The sequence below is a fragment of the Pseudophryne corroboree genome, unplaced genomic scaffold (assembly GCF_028390025.1).
Source record: "Pseudophryne corroboree isolate aPseCor3 unplaced genomic scaffold, aPseCor3.hap2 scaffold_2418, whole genome shotgun sequence".
Classification (NCBI taxonomy): domain Eukaryota; kingdom Metazoa; phylum Chordata; class Amphibia; order Anura; family Myobatrachidae; genus Pseudophryne; species Pseudophryne corroboree.
Genome location: NW_026969074.1, coordinates 1 through 18015, shown reverse-complemented (window position 1 = coordinate 18015; position 18015 = coordinate 1). Strand labels below are relative to the sequence as shown.

Here is an 18015-nt window from a genome sequence, read left to right as displayed (position 1 = left end):
ATTCAACTGAGGCAGCACAAGGGAACTCTCATCTGGGGACAACAACTGCAGGGAGAACACATATTTTCAGATGAACATGGGAGGGCAGAAGGCTGCCTAATACTGAAGCACCCCCAAACAACAAACCAAATGCAACAACTAGTACAAGCATTCCTGGGGGAAGGCCTGCAGCAGATGGATTTGCATATGGTGATGTCATCCAAGCAGTGGGTCAAAGTTGGCTTCAACCCTCATCTGCATATGAAAAGAGAAAAGGGGCGTGCAGGGCATGGCGGCCTTTTGCGGCGCTTGGATGACCCCTAGTTCGCATTAAACACCTCCACCCTCATTTGGTGTGGGGCTCATGTTGGCTATGCCCCAGCCCCTGAAGCATTCAAGCTGATTTCTTGCAGCAGCTGGGCACTGTAACAGCTCCAGAGTTGCTCTGTAAGTCAAGTAAAAGGGTGTGGGCCCTGCAGCACTACCTGTAGTTCGCATTGTGCGTTGGAAGGCACAAAGTAAGCAGACGGGAGAAGTCAGGATAGTGCGCAAGGGCATAGAAGGGAGCGGCTCAAGAAAAGAGAAGTGGAAACAGACAGCAAACTAGGCTGGAGAGAGACCTGAGACAAAGAGATCTGAATTATATGAGAGCCGACCAGGGGAAACACAAATTATGCAGTCAAGTTTCCCACATTTGGGGAAATCAAAGGGGCAGCACACCCAGAGTGCAATGGGTGAGCCTTGCCCTGGGAGAAGCACCTACATGATCATAGTATCTCACCTGGCAGGTAAGTAGGAGTTGGGCTAGAGCTGGGGAGGGTCGCTGCTCGGGCACCCCCCTGTCAAGTGAAGGAGATCCAACTGAGGCAGCACAAGGGAACTCTCGAAAGAAGAACAAGGCTAGAGGAAGATCTGAGACAAAGAAATCTGACTTTTACCAGAGCTGACCAGAGGAAAGCACAAACACAGTCCCCCACTACCACAAATAATGCAGTCGAGTTTCCCACATTTGGGGAAATCACAGGGGTCATCATACCCAGAATGCAATGAATGAACCTCACCCTGGGAGAACAATCTTCATGACCATGATATCTCCTATGCAAAATAAGTATGATTTGGGATAGGGCTGGGGAGGGCCGCTGCTCAGGCACATCTCTGTCAAGTAAAGGCGATTCAACTGAGGCAGCACAAGGGAACTCTCATCTGGGGACAACAACTGCAGGGAGAACACATATTTTCAGATGAACATGGGAGGGCAGAAGGCTGCCTAATACTGAAGCACCCCCAAACAACAAACCAAATGCAACAACTAGTGCAAGCATTCCTGGGGGAAGGCCTGCAGCAGATGGATTTGCATATGGTGATGTCATCCAAGCAGTGGGTCAAAGTTGGCTTCAACCCTCGTCTGCATATGAAAAGAAAAAAGGGATGTGCAGGGCATGGCGGCCTTTTGCGGCGCTTGCATGACCCCTAATTCGCATTAAACACCTCCACCCTCCTTCGGTGTGGGGCTCATGTTGGCTATGCCCCAGCACCTGAAGCATTCAAGCTGATTTCTTGCAGCAGCTGGGCACTGTAACAGCTCCAGAGCTGCTCTGTAAGGCAACTAAAAGGGTGTGGGCCCTGCAGCACTACCTGTAGTTCGCATTGTGCGTTGGAAGGCACAAAGTAAGCAGACGGGAGAAGTCAGGATAGTGCGCAAGGGCATAGAAGGGAGCGGTTCAAGAAAAGAGAAGTGGAAACAGACAGCAAACTAGGCTGGAGAGAGACCTGAGACAAAGAGATCTGAATTATACGAGAGCCGACCAGAGGAAACACAAATTATGCAGTCAAGTGTCCCACATTTGGGGAAATCGCAGGAGCAGCACACCCAGAGTGCAATGGGTGAGCCTTGCCCTGGGAGAAGCACCTTCCTGATCATAGTATCTCACCTGGCAGGTAAGTAGGAGTTGGGCTAGAGCTGGGGAGGGTCGCTGCTCGGGCACCCCCCTGTCAAGTGAAGGAGATCCAACTGAGGCAGCACAAGGGAACTCTCGAAAGAAGAACAAGGCTAGAGGAAGATCTGAGACAAAGAAATCTGACTTTTACCAGAGCTGACCAGAGGAAAGCACAAACACAGTCCCCCTCTACCACAAATAATGCAGTCGAGTTTTCCACATTTGGGGAAATCACAGGGGTCATCATACCCAGAATGCAATGAATGAACCTCACCCTGGGAGAACAATCTTCATGACCATGATATCTCCTATGCAAAATAAGTATGATTTCGGATAGGGCTGGGGAGGGCCGCTGCTCAGGCACATCTCTGTCAAGTAAAGGCGATTCAACTGAGGCAGCACAAGGGAACTCTCATCTGGGGACAACAACTGCAGGGAGAACACATATTTTCAGATGAACATGGGAGGGCAGAAGGCTGCCTAATACTGAAGCACCCCCAAACAACAAACCAAATGCAACAACTAGTACAAGCATTCCTGGGGGAAGGCCTGCAGCAGATGGATTTGCATATGGTGATGTCATCCAAGCAGTGGGTCAAAGTTGGCTTCAACCCTCGTCTGCATATGAAAAGAAAAAAGGGATGTGCAGGGCATGGCGTCCTTTTGTGGCGCTTGGATGACCCTTAATTCGCATTAAACATCTCCACCCTCCTTCGGTGTGGGGCTCATGTTGGCTATGCCCCAGCCCGTGAAGCATTCAAGATGATTTCGTGCAGCAGCTGGGCACTGTAACAGCTCCAGAGCTGTTCTGTAAAGCATGTAAAAGGGTGTGGGCCCTGCAGCACTACCTGTAGTATGCATTGTGCGTTGGAAGGCACAAAGTAAGCAGACGGGAGAGGTCAGGATAGTGCGCAAGGGCATAGAAGGGAGCGGCTCAAGAAAAGAGAAGTGGAAACAGACAGCAAACTAGGCTGGAGAAAGACCTGAGACAAAGAGATCTGAATTATATGAGAGCCGACCAGAGGAAACACAAATTATGCAGTCAAGTGTCCCACATTTGGGGAAATCGCAGGAGCAGCACACCCAGAGTGCAATGGGTGAGCCTTGCCTTGGGAGAAGCACCTTCCTGATCATAGTATCTCACCTGGCAGGTAAGTAGGAGTTGGGCTAGAGCTGGGGAGGGTCGCTGCTCGTGCACCCCCCTGTCAAGTGAAGGAGATCCAACTGAGGCAGCACAAGGGAACTCTCGAAAGAAGAACAAGGCTAGAGGAAGATCTGAGACAAAGAAATCTGACTTTTACCAGAGCTGACCAGAGGAAAGCACAAACACAGTCCCCCACTACCACAAATAATGCAGTCGAGTTTCCCACATTTGGGGAAATCACAGGGGTCAGCATACCCAGAATGCAATGAATGAACCTCACCCTGGGAAAACAATCTTCATGACCATGGTATCTCCTATGCAAAATAAGTATGATTTGAGATAGGGCTGGTGAGGGCCGCTGCTCAGGCACATCTCTGTCAAGTAAAGGAGATTCAACTGAGGCAGCACAAGGGAACTCTCATCTGGGGACAACAACTGCAGGGAGAACACATATTTTCAGATGAACATGGGAGGGCAGAAGGCTGCCTAATACTGAAGCACCCCCAAACAACAAACCAAATGCAACAACTAGTGCAAGCATTCCTGGGGGAAGGCCTGCAGCAGATTGATTTGCATATGGTAATGCCATCCAAGCAGTGGGTCAAAGTTGGCTTCAACTCTCGTCTGCATATGAAAAGAGAAAAGGGGCGTGCAGGGCATGGCGGCCTTTTGCGGCGCTTGGATGACCCCTAGTTCGCATTAAACACCTCCACCCTCCTTCGGTGTGGGGCTCATGTTGGCTATGCCCCAGCCCCTGAAGCATTCAAGTTGATTTCTTGCAGCAGCTGGGCACTGTAACAGCCCCAGAGCTGCTCTGTAAGGCAAGTAAAAGGGTGTGGGCCCTGCAGTACTACCTGTAGTTTGCATTGTGCATTGGAAAGCACAAAGTAAGCAGACGGGAGAAGTCAGGATAGTGCGGAGGGCTGGGTCAGTTGATTGTGGGCGAGTTTGTAAGCCATTGGCGGTGGCAGCGGGTATCGGCTCAGAGGCAGTAGCGGGCATTGGCTAAGGGTCATGGGCAGGATTCGGCGGACATTATGGCTGTAGTGCCTCACTAGCCACTGACCTCACCGCACGCCACTGTGGGACAGATGTAACATGCAGAGAGAGGTAGATTTGGGAGGGGGAATGTCCTAGCATAACTGTTAATTGCAGTGTAATACTGTAATTCAGCTGTGCAGCATTTGTGGCTAAATGTCAAAGAAGCCAGTATTTACCCTGCATGCAAAACAATAAATGTATTTGAACATACCTCCCAACTATCCCAATTTTTGCAGGACAGTCACTTTTTTGGGGAATGTCCAGCTAACCCAAACACCCCCCCCCCCCCTTCCCATGGGGAAGGGGGGGGGATGGGGGGTGGAAGGCTCCCTGTAGCTTGTTGCTCTGCAAATATGCACATTGTGGGTAATTCAGACCTGATCGCTAGGGTGTGTTTTTTGCATCCCTGTAATCAGGTAGTTGTCGCCTACAGCGGAAGGGAAAATTTGCTGTGCAGGTGTGTGATCACATGTGCACAAGAGCTGCACAGCTCAGCACTTACTCAGCCATTGAGGTGACGTCACAAATCCTCCCACAAAACGCCGGGTCCCTCCAGTGTTTTTCCGGACACTCCCTAGACACATTCAGTTGCCACCCACACAAACACCCTCTTCTTGTCAATCTTCTTGTGATCTCCGGGCCGTCGCACTTACGCATTGTGGCGCATACGCATGTGCAATGCAAACCAGATTGCCCGCTGGGTGAAAATAAATTGAAGCGATCTGGTCTGAATAAGCCTCAATCTCTATTCACGGGAGACAGAGGGGCTGGGGCATGGCCAGCAGCTCACAGAGCACCTATAATGACAAAAATGGGAGACATGGCTCATGATCGCGATATACCTGCGAAGGTACGCCCTCTACTGATTGACAGGCAGAGGCATTCGTATTTTCTGCGGGGCACCCGGAGAAAATGTAGGCACATGCACAGGATGGACCCTGCGTATATGCCCCCATCCTCTTCATAGTTTTTGCGGTTGGAACGCGTATTACGATCCAAACTGAATTAGGCCCTATGTCTTATATACACGAGCAGTGTGAAAACATCAATCGATGGGGGTAATTCCAAGTTGATCGCAGCAGGAATTTTGTTAGCAGTTGGGCAAAACCATGTGTACTGCAGGGGAGGCAGATATAACATGTGCAGAAAGAGTTAGATTTGGGTGAGTTATTTTGTTTCTGTGCAGGGTAAGCCCCACACATTAATGCCCTTTGGAACATATTATGTCACTCACCACAATATCTGTGATACACTATGCCCTACAGTAAAGCTTCTAATTACTTTTACAAAAACTGCTCAATGCCAAGAGTTTCACGTGCTGGGTGTCATGCTCATTGCCAGGGGTTTCACTCTCTGGGTGTCATGCTCATTGCCAGGGGGAACGCAGTAGGGGGTGTTATATAGTAAGCACCACTATGGCATAGTATATAGCATTATATATATTGTGAGCACTGGTGATGTTGAGTGCAGTAGAGCTGCTGCTGGGTAATTACAATTTACTACAACCACCAATATATTCTGCTGCACTATATATATGCAAAGCTAATTCTGCTGGGTAATTACAATTGACTACAACCACCAATATATTCTGCTGCACTATATCTATATTTGCAAAGCTAATTCTGCTGGGTAATTACAATTGACTACAACCACCAATATATTCTGCTGCACTATATCTATATATGAAAAGCTAATTCTGCTGAGTAATTACAATTGACTACAACCACCAATATATTCTGCTGCACTATATCTATATATGCAAAGCTAATTCTGCTGGGTAATGCAAATTGAAACATTATTGCATAGTATGTGATTTTTAAGTACTTTTTTAAAGTTTTGAATGATATAGACCCAGTTTAATCTTTGTGGAATGCCTGGTTGTTGTTTTTAAGGTAATTTATTGCCTGGCATTTGAGGGGGTGGGGTGTGGTTACAGATTTCAATTATTGGTTTCACTTGTAATAGTCTTCTACTTAAGTCCAATGGTGTAGGCTGTGCAAAGCCGTTTGGCTGTGCATTTATTGATCCAAGCGTGCATTTTTATCAAAGCGTGATAAAATTGACACATAACAGCAGCGTTCAATCAGCGTTAATTTATCTTCAGCTGATATCGATTGTGAATTGACGTTTCTTCTCTTCTTGTCACCTACAGGTAATTACAATTGACTACAACCACCAATATATTCTGCTGCACTATATCTATATATGCAAAGCTAATTCTGCTGGGTAATGCAAATTGAAACATTATCGCATAGTATGTGATTTTTAAGTACTTTTTTAAAGTTTTGAATGATATAGACCCAGTTTAATCTTTGTGGAATGCCTGGTTGTTGTTTTTAAGGTAATTTATTGCCTGGCATTTGAGGGGGTGGGGTGTGGTTACAGATTTCAATTATTGGTTTCACTTGTAATAGTCTTCTACTTAAGTCCAATGGTGTAGGCTGTGCAAAGCCATTTGGCTGTGCATTTATTGATCTAAGCGTGCACTCCCCAAACAGCACATGACGCAAAGAAAAAAAGAGGCGCAATGAGGTAGCTGTGTGAGTAAGATTAGCGACCCTAGTGGCCGACACAAACACCGGGCCCATCTAGGAGTGGCACTGCAGTGTCACGCAGGATGGCCCTTCCAAAAAACCCTCCCCAAACAGCACATGACGCAAAGAAAAAAAGAGGCGCAATGAGGTAGCTGTGTGAGTAAGATTAGCGACCCTAGTGGCCGACACAAACACCGGGCCCATCTAGGAGTGGCACTGCAGTGTCACGCAGGATGGCCCTTCCAAAAAACCCTCCCCAAACAGCACATGACGCAAAGAAAAAAAGAGGCGCAATGAGGTAGCTGACTGTGTGAGTAAGATTAGCGACCCTAGTGGCCGACACAAACACCGGGCCCATCTAGGAGTGGCACTGCAGTGTCACGCAGGATGTCCCTTCCAAAAAACCCTCCCCAAACAGCACATGACGCAAAGAAAAAAAGAGGCGCAATGAGGTAGCTGTGTGAGTAAGATTAGCGACCCTAGTGGCCGACACAAACACCGGGCCCATCTAGGAGTGGCACTGCAGTGTCACGCAGGATGTCCCTTCCAAAAAACCCTCCCCAAACAGCACATGACGCAAAGAAAAAAAGAGGCGCAATGAGGTAGCTGTGTGAGTAAGATTAGCGACCCTAGTGGCCGACACAAACACCGGGCCCATCTAGGAGTGGCACTGCAGTGTCACGCAGGATGTCCCTTCCAAAAAACCCTCCCCAAACAGCACATGACGCAAAGAAAAAAAGAGGCGCAATGAGGTAGCTGACTGTGTGAGTAAGATTAGCGACCCTAGTGGCCGACACAAACACCGGGCCCATCTAGGAGTGGCACTGCAGTGTCACGCAGGATGTCCCTTCCAAAAAACCCTCCCCAATCAGCACATGATGCAAAGAAAAAGAAAAGAAAAAAGAGGTGCAAGATGGAATTGTCCTTGGGCCCTCCCACCCACCCTTATGTTGTATAAACAAAACAGGACATGCACACTTTAACCAACCCATCATTTCAGTGACAGGGTCTGCCACACGACTGTGACTGATATGACGGGTTGGTTTGGACCCCCCCCAAAAAAGAAGCAATTAATCTCTCCTTGCACAAACTGGCTCTACAGAGGCAAGATGTCCACCTCATCTTCACCCTCCGATATATCACCGTGTACATCCCCCTCCTCACAGATTATCAATTCGTCCCCACTGGAATCCACCATCTCAGCTCCCTGTGTACTTTGTGGAGGCAATTGCTGCTGGTCAATGTCTCCGCGGAGGAATTGATTATAATTCATTTTAATGAACATCATCTTCTCCACATTTTCTGGATGTAACCTCGTACGCCGATTGCTGACAAGGTGAGCGGCGGCACTAAACACTCTTTCGGAGTACACACTTGTGGGAGGGCAACTTAGGTAGAATAAAGCCAGTTTGTGCAACGGCCTCCAAATTGCCTCTTTTTCCTGCCAGTATAAGTACGGACTGTGTGACGTGCCTACTTGGATGCGGTCACTCATATAATCCTCCACCATTCTATCAATGTTGAGAGAATCATATGCAGTGACAGTAGACGACATGTCCGTAATCGTTGTCAGGTCCTTCAGTCCGGACCAGATGTCAGCATCAGCAGTCGCTCCAGACTGCCCTGCATCACCGCCAGCGGGTGGGCTCGGAATTCTGAGCCTTTTCCTCGCACCCCCAGTTGCGGGAGAATGTGAAGGAGGAGATGTTGACAGGTCGCGTTCCGCTTGACTTGACAATTTTGTCACCAGCAGGTCTTTCAACCCCAGCAGACCTGTGTCTGCCGGAAAGAGAGATCCAAGGTAGGCTTTAAATCTAGGATCGAGCACGGTGGCCAAAATGTAGTGCTCTGATTTCAACAGATTGACCACCCGTGAATCCTTGTTAAGCGAATTAAGGGCTGCATCCACAAGTCCCACATGCCTAGCGGAATCGCTCCGTGTTAGCTCCTCCTTCAATGCCTCCAGCTTCTTCTGCAAAAGCCTGATGAGGGGAATGACCTGACTCAGGCTGGCAGTGTCTGAACTGACTTCACGTGTGGCAAGTTCAAAGGGCATCAGAACCTTGCACAACGTTGAAATCATTCTCCACTGCACTTGAGACAGGTGCATTCCACCTACTATATCGTGCTCAATTGTATAGGCTTGAATGGCCTTTTGCTGCTCCTCCAACCTCTGAAGCATATAGAGGGTTGAATTCCACCTCGTTACCACTTCTTGCTTCAGATGATGGCAGGGCAGGTTCAGTAGTTTTTGGTGGTGCTCCAGTTTTCTGTACGTGGTGCCTGTACGCCGAAAGTGTCCCGCAATTCTTCTGGCCACCGACAGCATCTCTTGCACGCCCCTGTCGTTTTTTAAAAAATTCTGCACCACCAAATTCAAGGTATGTGCAAAACATGGGACGTGCTGGAATTTGCCCAGATTTAATGCACACACAATATTGCTGGCGTTGTCCGATGCCACAAATCCACAGGAGAGTCCAATTGGGGTAAGCCATTCCGCGATGATCTTCCTCAGTTGCCGTAAGAGGTTTTCAGCTGTGTGCGTATTCTGGAAAGCGGTGATACAAAGCGTAGCCTGCCTAGGAAAGAGTTGGCGTTTGCGAGATGCTGCTACTGGTGCCGCCGCTGCTGTTCTTGCGGCGGGAGTCCATACATCTACCCAGTGGGCTGTCACAGTCATATAGTCCTGACCCTGCCCTGCTCCACTTGTCCACATGTCCGTGGTTAAGTGGACATTGGGTACAGCTGCATTTTTTAGGACACTGGTGACTCTTTTTCTGCGGTCTGTGTACATTTTCGGTATCGCCTGCCTAGAGAAATGGAACCTAGATGGTATTTGGTACCGGGGACACAGTACCTCCAACAAGTCTCTAGTTGGCTCTGCAGTAATGATGGATACCGGAACCACGTTTCTCACCACCCAGGATGCCAAGGCCTCAGTTATCCGCTTTGCAGTAGGATGACTGCTGTGATATTTCATCTTCCTCGCAAAGGACTGTTGAACAGTCAATTGCTTACTGGAAGTAGTACAAGTGGGCTTACGACTTCCCCTCTGGGATGACCATCGACTCCCAGCGGCAACAACAGCAGCGCCAGCAGCAGTAGGCGTTACACGCAAGGATGCATCGGAGGAATCCCAGGCAGGAGAGGACTCGTCAGAATTGCCAGTGACATGGCCTGCAGGACTATTGGCATTCCTGGGGAAGGAGGAAATTGACACTGAGGGAGTTGGTGGGGTGGTTTGCGTGAGCTTGGTTACAAGAGGAAGGGATTTACTGGTCAGTGGACTGCTTCCGCTGTCACCCAAAGTTTTTGAACTTGTCACTGACTTATTATGAATGCGCTGCAGGTGACGTATAAGGGAGGATGTTCCGAGGTGGTTAACGTCCTTACCCCTACTTATTACAGCTTGACAAAGGGAACACACGGCTTGACACCTGTTGTCCGCATTTCTGGTGAAATACCTCCACACCGAACTGACCGAAGAGCTGATTTTTTTGGTATTTTCACCTGGCATGTCAACGGCCATATTCCTCCCACGGACAACAGGTGTCTCCCCGGGTGCCTGACTTAAACAAACCACCTCACCATCAGAATCCTCCTGGTCAATTTCCTCCCCAGCGCCAGCAACACCCATATCCTCCTCATCCTGGTGTACTTCAACACTGACATCTTCAATCTGACTATCAGGAATTGGACTGCGGGTGCTCCTTCCAGCACTTGTAGGGGGCGTGCAAATGGTGGAAGGCGCATGCTCTTCACGTCCAGTGTTGGGAAGGTCAGGCATCGCAACCGACACAATTGGACTCTCCTTGTGGATTTGGGATTTCGAAGAATGCACAGTTCTTTGCTGTGCTGCTTTTGCCAGCTTGAGTCTTTTCATTTTTCTAGCGAGAGGCTGAGTGCTTCCATCCTCATGTGAAGCTGAACCACTAGCCATGAACATAGGCCAGGGCCTCAGCCGTTCCTTGCCACTCCGTGTGGTAAATGGCATATTGGCAAGTTTACGCTTCTCCTCCGACAATTTTATTTTAGGTTTTGGAGTCCTTTTTTTACTGATATTTGGTGTTTTGGATTTGACATGCTCTGTACTATGACATTGGGCATCGGCCTTGGCAGACGACGTTGCTGGCATTTCATCGTCTCGGCCATGACTAGTGGCAGCAGCTTCAGCACGAGGTGGAAGTGGATCTTGATCTTTCCCTAATTTTGGAACCTCAACATTTTTGTTCTCCATATTTTAATAGGCACAACTAAAAGGCACCTCAGGTAAACAATGGAGATGGATGGATTGGATACTAGTATACAATTATGGACGGGCTGCCGAGTGCCGACACAGAGGTAGCCACAGCCGTGAACTACCGCACTGTACTGTGTCTGCTGCTAATATATAGACTGGTTGATAAAGAGATAGTATACTTGTAACTAGTATGTATGTATAAAGAAAGAAAAAAAAACCACGGTTAGGTGGTATATACAATTATGGACGGGCTGCCGAGTGCCGACACAGAGGTAGCCACAGCCGTGAACTACCGCACTGTACTGTGTCTGCTGCTAATATAGACTGGTTGATAAAGAGATAGTATACTCGTAACTAGTATGTATGTATAAAGAAAGAAAAAAAAACCACGGTTAGGTGGTATATACAATTATGGACGGGCTGCCGAGTGCCGACACAGAGGTAGCCACAGCCGTGAACTACCGCACTGTACTGTGTCTGCTGCTAATATATAGACTGGTTGATAAAGAGATAGTATACTCGTAACTAGTATGTATGTATAAAGAAAGAAAAAAAAACCACGGTTAGGTGGTATATACAATTATGGACAGGCTGCCGAGTGCCGACACAGAGGTAGCCACAGCCGTGAACTACCGCACTGTACTGTGTCTGCTGCTAATATATAGACTGGTTGATAAAGAGATAGTATACTCGTAACTAGTATGTATGTATAAAGAAAGAAAAAAAAACCACGGTTAGGTGGTATATACAATTATGGACGGGCTGCCGAGTGCCGACACAGAGGTAGCCACAGCCGTGAACTACCGCACTGTACTGTGTCTGCTGCTAATATAGACTGGTTGATAAAGAGATAGTATACTACTAATATTATATACTGGTGGTCAGGTCACTGGTCACTAGTCACACTGGCAGTGGCACTCCTGCAGCAAAAGTGTGCACTGTTTAATTTTAATATAATATTATGTACTCCTGGCTCCTGCTATAACCTATAACTGGCACTGCAGTAGTGCTCCCCAGTCTCCCCCACAATTATAAGCTGTGTGAGCTGAGCAGTCAGACAGATATATAATATATATAGATGATGCAGCACACTGGCCTGAGCCTGAGCAGTGCACACAGATATGGTATGTGACTGACTGAGTCACTGTGTGTATCGCTTTTTTCAGGCAGAGAACGGATATATTAAATAAACTGCACTGTGTGTCTGGTGGTCACTCACTATATAATATATTATGTACTCCTGGCTCCTGCTATAACCTATAACTGGCACTGCAGTAGTGCTCCCCAGTCTCCCCCACAATTATAAGCTGTGTGAGCTGAGCAGTCAGACAGATATATATAATATTATATATAGATAATAGATGATGCAGCACACTGGCCTGAGCCTGAGCAGTGCACACAGATATGGTATGTGACTGAGTCACTGTGTGCTGTGTATCGCTTTTTTCAGGCAGAGAACGGATTATAAATAAAAGTGGTGGTCACTGGTCACTATCAGCAAAACTCTGCACTGTACACTACTGAGTACTCCTAATGCTCCCCAAAATTAGTAAATCAAGTGTCTCTCTAATCTATTCTAATTCTAAATGGAGAGGACGCCAGCCACGTCCTCTCCCTATCAATCTCAATGCACGTGTGAAAATGGCGGCGACGCGCGGCTCCTTATATAGAATCCGAGTCTCGCGATAGAATCCGAGCCTCGCGAGAATCCGACAGCGTCATGATGACGTTCGGGCGCGCTCGGGTTAACCGAGCAAGGCGGGAAGATCCGAGTCGCTCGGACCCGTGAAAAAAAACATGAAGTTCTGGCGGGTTCGGATTCAGAGAAACCGAACCCGCTCATCTCTAGTTCATACAGTAATTAAATGTTTTCATATTGAGAACTACATCTCCCAGCATATACAGTGTGCTGGGGATGCATTGCTAACAAGCTTTATTTAAAAGTTTAAAAAACATTGCTTTTATGACTGCAATGGTTAAAAAGGGAGAGCTATAAATCAATTTATCAGTGAATGATCGCAGTTTGAGCTGTTACATTTTACTGAACCACCTATCCCTCCACACTCACTACCTGTCCTCAGGATACATTTACCATCCCGGCAGACGGTATACCGGCGGTCATTTGACCGATGTTGGAATCCTGACACCACTTGGGAGACTGGTGCCGGCACACAGACAGCCAACATCCCGAAGGCGAGTATTGGAGGGAGGGTTAGGACCGGGGGAGCGGGTGTTAGGGAAGGCACTAGGAGGGGGGGGGGGTTAGTCCTAGCTGCCACCCCCTGAGGGTTAGCCCTATCCGCCACCCCCCCAGAGGGTTAGGATTAGGTATCATGTGACTGCTGGAATCCCGAGCGCCGGATGCCATACCCAACCCCCTTTACTTTTTCAGGCATTTCTATCTCTCCTCTCTCTATGGTGTTCCGATTGCCCACTTTCCCTTGTGCTTTTCTCTCTCTCTCTCCTTTGTTTAGAGCATCAGTTTCTGTAGTCCACTTTATCCTTATTTTTTCCAGTGTTTCACTATCTCTCTGATGTAATGAGGATGTATGGTCTAGAGGGATCAGTAATGCATTGTACTGTATAGAGGCGTCAGGGATGTAGCGTAGGGTATAGAGGCGTCAGGGATGTAGCGTAGGTTATAGAGGCATCAGGAATGTAGCGTAGGGAATAGAGGCATCAGGGATGTAGCGTAGGGTATAGAGGCGTCAGGGATGTAGCATAGGGAATAGAGGCGTCAGGGATGTAGCGTAGGGAATAGAGGCATCAGGGATTTAGCTTAGGGAATATAGGCATCAGGGATGTACTAGCAGGTATATAGAGGTCAGTGTACTGTATAGAGGGGTCAGTAATGCAGTGATGGTTATAGAAAGGTCAGTGATGTAGTGTAGGGTATAGAGGGGTCAGTTATGTAGTGTGGGGTAAAGAGGGGTCAGTAAAGATACTAAGCTGAAGTACTTAGAACACTTCTTGAATTAAGACACAACCTGCAAGAAAAAGTATGCAATATGGGTGAAAAGGCAAATGTCAGAGGTCTGATACAAGTAACCAGCTCCACACCTTGCACCACATAGCGTTATGTTAAACTGGGATATGTTCTTTTTTGGTGTGTGTGTGTGTATGTGTGTGGGGGGGGGGGTGCCAAAGGAAATTTTTGCCATTGGCTCCTTTGGTCTAGAACCAGCCCTGATCACAAAATATTTTTGTCTAAGCAGACTGGACATTGATCAGCGTTGGCTCATTCTCAGCCCCCCGCCCAGCCTCTGCTGCCAACAGACTGCTATTAGCTAGTTAACCTTCTGCCTTCCCTATCTATGACACAGACTGCTGCTAATGCTACCAGACTGTTCCCAGTGGCTTCACACCAACAGTGAATCCCAGCCGATGATGTAGGGCAGCGTGTGGGGGAGGGGGTCAGTTGCTGTGGCTCCAACATGGTAACCGCCAATGGACTGCAATGCTTTATCGAAAGGGGGGGCGCCAGTCCCTTACTTTGCCAGGGGCGCTTGGACCCCTAGCTACACCTCTGTTGACCCTAACCGATACCCCTAAACTAACCATAATTCCTGCAGTAAAAAATCCATGCTTCTATGTATATAGGGGGTCATTCCGAGTTGATCGCATGCTGCCGTTGTTCGCTGCGTAGCAATCAGTTGAAAAAAAATGGCTAATCTGTGCATGCGCATGCTCCGTAATGTGCATGCGCATCGTACGGGTACAAAGTCCATTGTGGTTTTGCACTAGTTCTAGCGATTATTCCAATCACAGAACAGGCCACAAGGAGATTGACAGAAAGAGGGCGTTTCTGGGTGGCAACTGACCGTTTTCAGGGAGTGCTTGGAAAAATGCAGGCGTGGCAGAAGAAATGCAGACGTGGCTGGGCATTCGCTGGATGGGTGTGTGACATCAAAAGCCGTCCCTCGGTTGTTAGAATCAACGCACACGAAGTGTAACTACAGTGCTGGTCTTATTTTGAAACGATTTTGCAGGCGCTCTGCTGCTCAAGTGTTCGCACTTCTCCAAAGTGAATATACACTCTCCAGTGGGCAGCGACAATGCGTTTGCATGGCTGCTAAAAACTGCTAGCGAGCAATCAACTCAGAATGACCCCCATAGTGTATTGCAAGAAAATATCTGTAAATCCAATGGTACCGTAAGTGCGGTATATACTCGCACTTCTTTGCGGGGTGAGAACATCTCCCCTAAGTGAAGTCAGCCCTATGAATAGAGTTTGTGTGATCCCTGTGCAGCAGTCACAGAAAGGGTTCATCTCTGCAGTTTGTCACTCAAATTACATTGCTGCATTTTTTTCTAGAAGTGGATCTGAGAGCTGTTACCCGCAGACCAGCTACAATAATTATCCTGGGTACTCACTAGACCAGTGGTTCTCAAACTGCACCCTGGGGTGCCTCAGGACACTTGCAGGGGTGCCTTGGATTGGTGGTCCAGGACCAATTCAAAATATTTATAGTTAGTGTTATAGGCAAAACCAGTGCTGTTGGCTGGCAATCATAACATATGTGCACAAGCAGAAGCAAATCCTGTCCCCTACCAAAGGGCCAGTGCTAGGGTGTTTGGCGCCTCCCTGCAAACTATTAATTTGGGCCCTCTCTCCAATACTTAATAAAGGGACAGTGCGCTCCTTAAAAAAAGAAGGTGTGGTATCACAAGGAAGGGGCATGGCCACACAATAGCACCCCAAATCAAAATACGCCACACAGTAGCACTATCTTATTGTCATTACACCGCATGTAATAATAATAATAATAATACCCACAGTCGCAGTGCCCTTTATACACATAACCACCATATCAGTGCAGCTTACACACATAATGCCAACAGTAGCAGTGCCCCTTCTACACATGCCCACGGTGGCAATCCTTTACATGGCAAATATCAACCTGGTTTTGCCATGTAAAGGATTGCCACTTTAAAAACAAACAATCAAACAAAAAAAAAAAAACAACAGGAAAAAACACAAAATCTCTCACTTTCTGATTCTCACACCCTATTACATTCCTCTCTATATATTTAAATGTTTCTATTACTGTATGTTCCCTCTTCCCTTCTCCAAACTATACACATCAACATTTTTTAGTATTTCCAGGTAAGTTTTGTGATGTAGGCCATGCACAATTTTAGTTGCCCTAATGTATTTACAGCCTTCTGGAGATATGGCTTCTGGAACTGAACACAGGATTCTAAATGTGGCTGTACCAAGGACCTATACAGTGGCATTACAGGTTGAGTATCCCTTATCCAAAATGCTTGGGACCAGAGGAATTTTGGATATCGGATTTTTCTGTATTTTGGAATAATTGCATACCATAACGAGATATTATGGTGATGGGACCTAAATCTAAGCACAGAAGGCATTTATGTTTCATATACACCTTATACACACAGCCTGAAGGTCATTTTAGCCAATATTTTTTATAACTTTGTGCATTAAACAAAGTGTGTGTACATTCACAGAATTCATTTATGTTTCATATACACCTTGGCCCTCATTCCGAGTTGTTCGCTCGGTATTTTTCATCGCATCGCAGTGAGAATTGTCTTAGTGCGCATGCGTAATGTTCGCACTGCGCATGCGTCAAGTAACTTTACTAAGAAGAAAGTAATTTTACTCACGGCTTTTTCGTCGCTCCGGAGAACGCATTGTGATTGACAGGAAATGGGTGTTACTGGGCGGATGTACGGCGTTTTAGGGGCGTGTGGCAGGAAACGCTACCGTTTCCGGAAAAAACGCAGGCGTGTCTGGAGAAACGGTGGGAGTGCTTGGGCGAACGCTGGGTGTGTTTATGACGTCAGCCGGGACCGAAAAGCACTGAATTGATCGCACAGGCAGAGTAAGTCTGGAGTTACTCAGAAACTGCTAACTCGGTTTTGATCGCAATATTGCGAATACATCGGTCGCACATTTAAGATGTTTAGATTCACTCCCAGTAGGCGGCGGCTTAGCGTGTGTAACTCTGCTATAATCGCCTTGCGAGCGAACAACTCGGAATGAGGGCCCTTATACACACAGTCTGAAGTTCATTTAATACAATATTTTTAATAACTTTGAGTATTAAACAAAGTTTGTGTACACTGAGCCATCAAAACACAAAGGTTTCACTATCTCAGTCTCACTCAAAAAAGTCCGTATTTCGGAATATTCCGTATTTCGGAATATTTGGATATGGGATACTCAACCTGTATTACTTTTTTCTGCTACTGGTTCTTTAACCTATGCAAACAAGCATCTGACTTGCCTTTCCTATTGCTTTGTTACATTGCTTACCTGAAATAGTAATACTTAGATAGCTTTCCTCTTGCCATTATAATGCCCTTAATATTATAGTTAGCCTTTGCATTTTTGAGACGTGTATGATTTTGCATTTTTTGGCATTAAATGTTGCCATGTTCTTGACCATTCCTCTAGTCCAGGGGCGGAACTGCCAGAGACAACGGAGTCAGTTGCCGCCGGGCTCCAGCCCTAAAGGGGCTTCCTCCATTGCCCCCCGGCTGTTACGTGCCCTTCCTACTAAATAGACAAAGGCGCTACCAGCAGGGTCTCGCAGTTTGTACATTCCATGCCGTAACACCCTTCTTTCCACCTTCACAATGAAGCTATTGGTACTTTGCAAAAAAAAAAAATATTAGCATTGCAACTCAGCAGATCAATGCAGTGTGCAGCCACACACTCCATATATCTGCTCAGCCACAAAGCTGATTATTTCTTCACAAAGTACAAGGTGAGCTCCAAATAGAATTCTCTAGCTTAGATTATACCTTTCTATGCAAGGGTAAATAGCTCAATTGTTTGACTGCAATGCCACAGGAAATGGTTTGGATCCAAGACAGTGTGACTGAATAATAAAGAAACCTTAAGATGAGTTCATGAATGTTGTATAAGTATTAGTGAGAGAAGGGGTCAGGAGCATGCTAGGCTGCAAAAAATAAGGTAGGCTGCAAGTGAAAGTAATGATCTCCTATATATTTTCCCAGATCTGTCACTCTGTGTGGCTAACTCTGGGGGAAGTCACAGCAATGGGCGGAGACGGCAACTGCAGGACGATACACCAGTGCCAGCAGCAGACCGTAACAAAGTGACAGATCAGGGAGAATATATAGGAGGTAGGGAGGTGGCCATGG

The 18015-nt window shown here is 47.1% G+C and overlaps 5 non-coding genes and 1 pseudogene across 5 annotated transcripts; all 6 read right to left on the bottom strand.

Annotated features, from left to right (window-relative positions):
- Positions 1-633: 633 nt before the first annotated feature.
- LOC135011376 (U1 spliceosomal RNA) lies at positions 634-775 on the bottom strand (annotated as a pseudogene).
- Positions 776-927: 152 nt separating this feature from the next.
- LOC135011362 (U1 spliceosomal RNA) lies at positions 928-1091 on the bottom strand. The gene has a single exon (XR_010210466.1). It is a non-coding gene; the product is annotated as a U1 spliceosomal RNA (small nuclear RNA).
- A 671-nt stretch (positions 1092-1762) lies between these two features.
- On the bottom strand, positions 1763-1925 carry LOC135011368 (U1 spliceosomal RNA). The gene has a single exon (XR_010210472.1). It is a non-coding gene; the product is annotated as a U1 spliceosomal RNA (small nuclear RNA).
- A 152-nt stretch (positions 1926-2077) lies between these two features.
- Positions 2078-2241, bottom strand: LOC135011363 (U1 spliceosomal RNA). Its single transcript, XR_010210467.1, has one exon. It is a non-coding gene; the product is annotated as a U1 spliceosomal RNA (small nuclear RNA).
- A 671-nt stretch (positions 2242-2912) lies between these two features.
- LOC135011369 (U1 spliceosomal RNA) lies at positions 2913-3075 on the bottom strand. Its single transcript, XR_010210473.1, has one exon. It is a non-coding gene; the product is annotated as a U1 spliceosomal RNA (small nuclear RNA).
- A 152-nt stretch (positions 3076-3227) lies between these two features.
- LOC135011357 (U1 spliceosomal RNA) lies at positions 3228-3391 on the bottom strand. Its single transcript, XR_010210461.1, has one exon. It is a non-coding gene; the product is annotated as a U1 spliceosomal RNA (small nuclear RNA).
- Between the last annotated feature and the right edge of the window lie 14624 nt (positions 3392-18015).